Here is a 6,000-nt window from a genome sequence, read left to right as displayed (position 1 = left end):
AAATGTCACCGCTTCAGAACTTTCCGTATTATCAAAGGTGTCCGATTGTATAGGGGGGAAATGGGGTAACCAGGCTGACGAGCAATAAAAAGATATCAACATGTTAGCCTTTGTTGAATCCCAGCACCTAGTGTGACATTACATGGTGACCTGCTGTGTGTGCCCCTAAGGACTGACAGCAGCAGCAGCTCATGGAAAGGGGAGGGGAGACACGGTAAATCAAAATTTGTTTTCTCTGAAATTTTATTAGCCCCAAAGAGCAAACATGTGAAACTACGCTGACATTGTTTGTGTGCTTTCCCTGTCTGCTGCCTTTTAGACTCAGAGAAATACTCTCTTATGATAGATAGCTGAAGGATAAAAATAGCTATTCATACGTGCGAGCAGTTCTCATGGGCTGTGCGATGCAGATGATCAGTTTTATCAGTGAGAGTGTGGAGGGAGGAGTGAAGTCATGAGCAAGTTGTGCAAGTCACCTCCAGCGTGCTGGTGCAACCATCATCCTGTGCTGTAACATACAGGGATGTGAAATGCCTATATGCCAAGTAAGCGTGCTTTGGAGTAGTGAGGTGGAACAGTGTCAGTATCGGAGGAAGACCGGTATCAGTAAAATCAGATGCTTTTTGTTATCCCAAGTCCTATTTACAGATCTCTGGGGGGTGGAGAAAAAAAAAAAAAAAGAGGGAGAATAAAGATTACTTAAATATCTTAGTTACTGAAATTTGCTTTAAATAGATTTTTCTGTACATAGTAATGTAATTTAAAGGTCAGATTTCTCCAGAACTCCCAGGACTGTAATCAAGTGCTGTGTGTATATCTTTGGAAAACTGGTGTCTCGTCTTTCTAATGAAAGCAAGCTTCTGATGGGTCAGATATCAGACCTTAAACCTTTCACTGGGTCAGGAATGATTACTGCCCATCCTTGGATGAGGGCATTTCACATTAGGGGGAAGGGTGAAAACTTTTTTCCTCCCCCCCCCCCCCCCTTAAATAAAAACGTTGGCTGTTTGAAGCTACCCCTATGCTTGCAATGTTAGAATAAATCCTGGGGGAGATGGATTAGTGGCCCAAGCAGAGTTTGAAGTAGGCAGAGGTGCCTGATAAGTGTAATTTGTCACAAAAATATCATCGGTGCATCAGTGGGACAAGCTATGCGTGTATTTTAGACTCCTTTCATACAAGAGATCCAACAAATTTTTGCAGGAGTACATCGTGATCTTTTGATTTAATGCAAAGTACTTATTTTGCTAAAATTTAAGATTTTGAGGGTCACAGGTACATTTGATTGCAAGGTTTTTAAGGGGAAAAAAACCCAGAGCAGTACAGTGGCACCAGGGAGGGTGACTCTCCCAAGCCCAAGTCAAACAGATTCACTTTGATTTTAATGAGAGCTTTGCCAAATTGCAAGATTGTTGCACATTTGGAACCTTACACTTGCACTTCTTTTCTCTAAAAGAAGTTTTCTTTCTGACAAACTGAAACCTTCAGAATGAATGTTTATCAAAAATAGGGGGTTTGCGGTAGTTATATTCCGGTTCTTTGCTTAAATGAATTTATTTATTGTACCACTCATAACAGTGCTTCCTGCTATAAAACATTAATAATTATAAATATTACATTGCTTTCCCATTTGTATCTTTTCAATTTTTTTGCGGTTTTTGTGATTTTCTGGTTTGTTTTTATCTCACTACTCAGTGTTACATAACAATTTGCCCTAGTTATTGCTGATAGTAAAGAAAATATATGCTATGAAAAATAACTGTTTCAGGTAACATATTTCATATGTAAGAAATGCATGTAATTTCTAGAAAGATCCATATTCCTGTTCTAGCTTTGGAAATAAAGGCTGCAAAAGAGGTCATTTATTCGAGGGATAGGATAGCAAACAATCAGCTGCTATTTCATAATTTTTCACTAATGCATTCTACGTTTTGCTTAGGGTGGGAAAGAGAAATATTTAGATTTTTGTTAGATTCTTCAAGATATGTCAGACATTGTTTTAGCATGGTTATTGGGTGCTGTTAAAAAAGACTTAGTGTATATTTCTGTTATGTCATTATACTGTTCTTCATCTTTGAGTCCTTTCTTGTCAGTGACTGGGTTTATTTTTTTATGTACCATCAGCACGGAGCAGCACGTACCTCGCAGGAAGGAAAGAAAATGCTGCGAAGCCTCGTTGCTGTAGGGAAATATTACCCTCTCCAGATTTTGGAAATTCCTTCACATGAGTATAATACTGAGGCTGATGTTTCCCAGTTCAGTTGCGTTTTCTATTCGAAAAAAGACAAAAGCTTCCTATTAGTAAATGTCTCTTATTTTTGTGAATGTTATTTTTCTTCCAGAGGGAGCGAGCACGCGTGTCTGTCGTGAGCGCAGGCTGTGGAATGTAGGCAGGATCCGTGGTACAAGAGGTGACTTGAGCTCCCAGATTCTGCTACATGCAGAATGGGTAATAACTGTTTGCTAACAGGAAGATTTTGTTTTCAGTTTTACTTTTTTTTTTTTTTTTTTTTTTTTTTTTTTAAACTGAGGAGCACCAGACGTGTCGTTACACTCATCAGTGCAATTGTTCATCATAAGAACTCGGCAGAGTTGTGTAGAACAGCGGTGTCCCCCTCCGCTTCGTTTGTCTCTCGTGTCAGACTGGCACTGACTGGTCCTTGAGTGTGTGTCGTTAGGGAATAGCGTAAAACCTGAGTGAATCTTAGAGATGAGGAGTAGCCTAAGCACATGCCCAGGACATGGAGTAACGATTAAAGTTATGTCATCCACTAAAAATGCTTTTAAAAGTCGCTGAAACACTCTGGCATTTTTGCTGAAAATCCAGCCAGCCCTGCGCTATTGGACACATCAGCCCGATTAAAAATTCTCTGTAGGATCAGGCTTTTGTAGCACCTCGAAACAATTCCAAAAGCGGGAACATTGAGGAAATGTAGCTGTTATTTCTGCCGATGACGTCAGCAGAGTAGCCGCGATCGGGCAGAGCCCCCGCAGGTCCCCCCTGTGTCAGCAGGAATTCATCTCTGCAGCACGTAGGGAGGCTGCGGGGCAGATAACGGCACGGGCGCTGGGACGGCACCAGCCCGGCAGGGCCAGCCACGAGCCTGGAGCTGGTTTGGAGTTAGGCTGAGTAAATACTAGTGGGGATCTGGAATGGAACGTGTTTTAGGAATTTGGGGAGACATTTTGGTTTTCTGCTACAATCATGGTAACCTTATTGGACAAAATAATTGCAACGGTAATACGTAATTTGCACTAATCCATGGTAGAAAATGATAGGGAGGATGTTTTTGCAATGTAGGCAATAGGCAATTAGATTAATAAGAGGATAATTTATAATTCTTAACTACTAACCTGACAAAAAATAACCAATAAATATGAACTACACTGCAAGAATTTCTTCACTGAAATATGTAACGGGAACATTTTGTTTTCTGTTTAGAAATCATGTCTATTATTTTTTGGCCTAAACTTTTGAACTAGTTCAAAGGCATATGTCACACCTTTTCAACTATCGATAATATATCATGATAAAATAGCTGGATTATAAAGTCTCTTCTTAGACAAATTACGTTACTAGTGTATTTCAATTGTAAATATATACATACCCCTCTTGCTTGCCTCCCTTGTGAAGCAACCAATAAGGCATGGTACCTCTTAAAATGCTTACTACTCTGGTGAACTTGAAACGTGGGCGCATATTTAGCAACAACTGGAGGCTGCTTAATTTAGTCAGATAGCTGGGAAGAAATATTCAGGAGGAAGAGGAGTATGCTTTTCGTAATGCAGCTGTGATTCTGATTTTTCATTCCAGACAAAATTAAAATTTAGACTAAATCTGCCATTTCTTGTTGTGACAGGAATTGATTTCATTTTATTTAATACCTCCTTCTGCTGGAATGAAGAGTACAGCAGATACAGTAAACTACAAGAGGAGAGCTTGAGTTCCCTGCATACTCAGTGTGCAAGTCAGCGGGAGGTTTCAGCGCACGAGCAAGCGGCCGGGGCCCTCCCCGGCTGTAACGAAACACACGCTGAAAGCCACCGTGCTGGCTGCCCTGCGCTGGGGAGCGAGGGGGGAGCGCGTTCGGGCGCACAGACACACGCGCGTGCACCCCCCACCCCGGCACACGTACGCAGAGAAGCCCTCGGACGCCTGCTGACGTGCTCAGAGGGGTAATCTGGGGGGGGAAGAGAGGGCTTAGTAAAACGCTTCATTTTTCTTCTCATTGCTAGGCTAAGGGCAGGCAAGTACGTTCTCTGTCTGTTTGGTTTGCACAATAGTCCTTGCGCTGTTCAGTTTTGTGGTAGTTTTGGAAGAATGTGGTGTGTAAATATAACAGCAATATTTCGTGGTAATATTAGAAAGGGATTTTCTACTGCTTGGGCTGGCTTGGACCATGCCGCGAGTTGCATAAAATGCAGATTCACAAAAAGGCTGTGAATTTTAAATGCCAGCGAGATGGAGAAAGACCATTACCATGTCCTCTATAAGGGGTGCACTAGGTCAAACGACATACTTGCAGAAAAAACAGGGATAAATGCTTCTTTCTGCCTATATTTTTTTGCCTGCATGATATGTCATGTTATTGCTCAAGTGAGGTAAGAAAGGAAGCACGTAAATAAATAAAACTGCAAAGTGAATTGTACAGTAATCTCCAGTAAAGGTAAACAAACTGGGTATTGCTCTTGGATAGTTTAGTGTGGTAGAAAGGTTTTTTTGGCATGATTTGGGGATGATTGCATTACTCACGAGGCAAAGATTGACTCATAATGAAATGACAGTTTCTTGTTCATTACAAAATATAAAATCTCCACATTTGTTCTGAAACAAAGAATAAGGTTAGTTGTAAGTAACAGTGTGACGTGAATCTTGACAGCTGAGTCTCTAACAGCTAAATAATGAAATTAGAGGAGTTACTTTGGGCTTAGATGGGTGCAATTAGGAACAGAAATTTCCTTTCTTTAAGTCAATTGGAATAGATATATCAAGTGAGCAGGGAATGATTATTGAATATACACCTTGTGGACTATGTAATTGTGGTATGCTATGTCTAAAGCTATGAATTAAAACTGATTTTTGTTTGATAAAAACATATTAGAATTTTTTTTTTTTTTTTTTAGAAAGCAGAGGTGTTTTCTGAGTTAAGATACTTTAAAAAATGTAACAGGGAGATAAGATTATTTTGCAGCAGTGGGAGCTTTAACAGCATTGGTAACATTTAGGGAAGGAGACACCACTTTTCTCTATTGGTAACTAAGTAAAAAAAAATGTGAACAACTTTGTATCTAATTTAAAATAAATGTTGAAAGTAAAGCTAGACTTCTGAGTTCGAGAACAGAGGCCGTAGGGGAGAAAAAAATGACAATACTTGTAAGGTAAAATGAGCTGACTTTCGGTTTTAAATGTGGTGCTTTTTGGTATTTATAACATCCATGCAAATACAGATCTGAATCTTGCATACTTTGTTCAGGCAAATTATTCACTGTTTCTAGATGCCTCTTGAAATTCAACATAAAATTGAGGCAGATCTTTGACTTTATTTTTTTTTATTTTTTATTATTTTTTTACACATACTAACCTTAGGTTTACTTTAAGTTCCTGGACTTGCTTTGGCTAGACTGATATTCCCCAAATGAAATATTGTCTTACTTTTGTTTTACTTTTTGGTATGCCTGCAATTGCTCTGAACATATCTTGACAAACTTGTCCAATCGCTATGACTAATGCAGTCAGTGAGACCCGAGCCAGCTCCTGGCATCAGCGGGCACTAAGAAAAGTAAGGGCAAGTTACTGCTGTGAGAGGGATATGAGGAGTGGATGGGGACTTCTGTTCCCTGGACTTGACCAGGCTGTTCTCAAAACAGCCATTTTGCAAAATAGGCTCTGGTTGTTCTCAAACAAATTACGGACAACAAACCTTTTCTCCTTTTAGATGACCAACACATAGACAGAATGTATGTATTGCCATTGCCCTTTATGGGATGCCAAATATACTT

The sequence above is a fragment of the Haliaeetus leucocephalus genome, unplaced genomic scaffold (assembly GCF_000737465.1).
Source record: "Haliaeetus leucocephalus isolate CR32 unplaced genomic scaffold, Haliaeetus_leucocephalus-4.0 Scaffold212, whole genome shotgun sequence".
NCBI lineage: Eukaryota > Metazoa > Chordata > Aves > Accipitriformes > Accipitridae > Haliaeetus > Haliaeetus leucocephalus.
The sequence above is the reverse complement of the archived record's forward strand: the minus strand, read 5'-3'. Positions refer to the sequence as shown.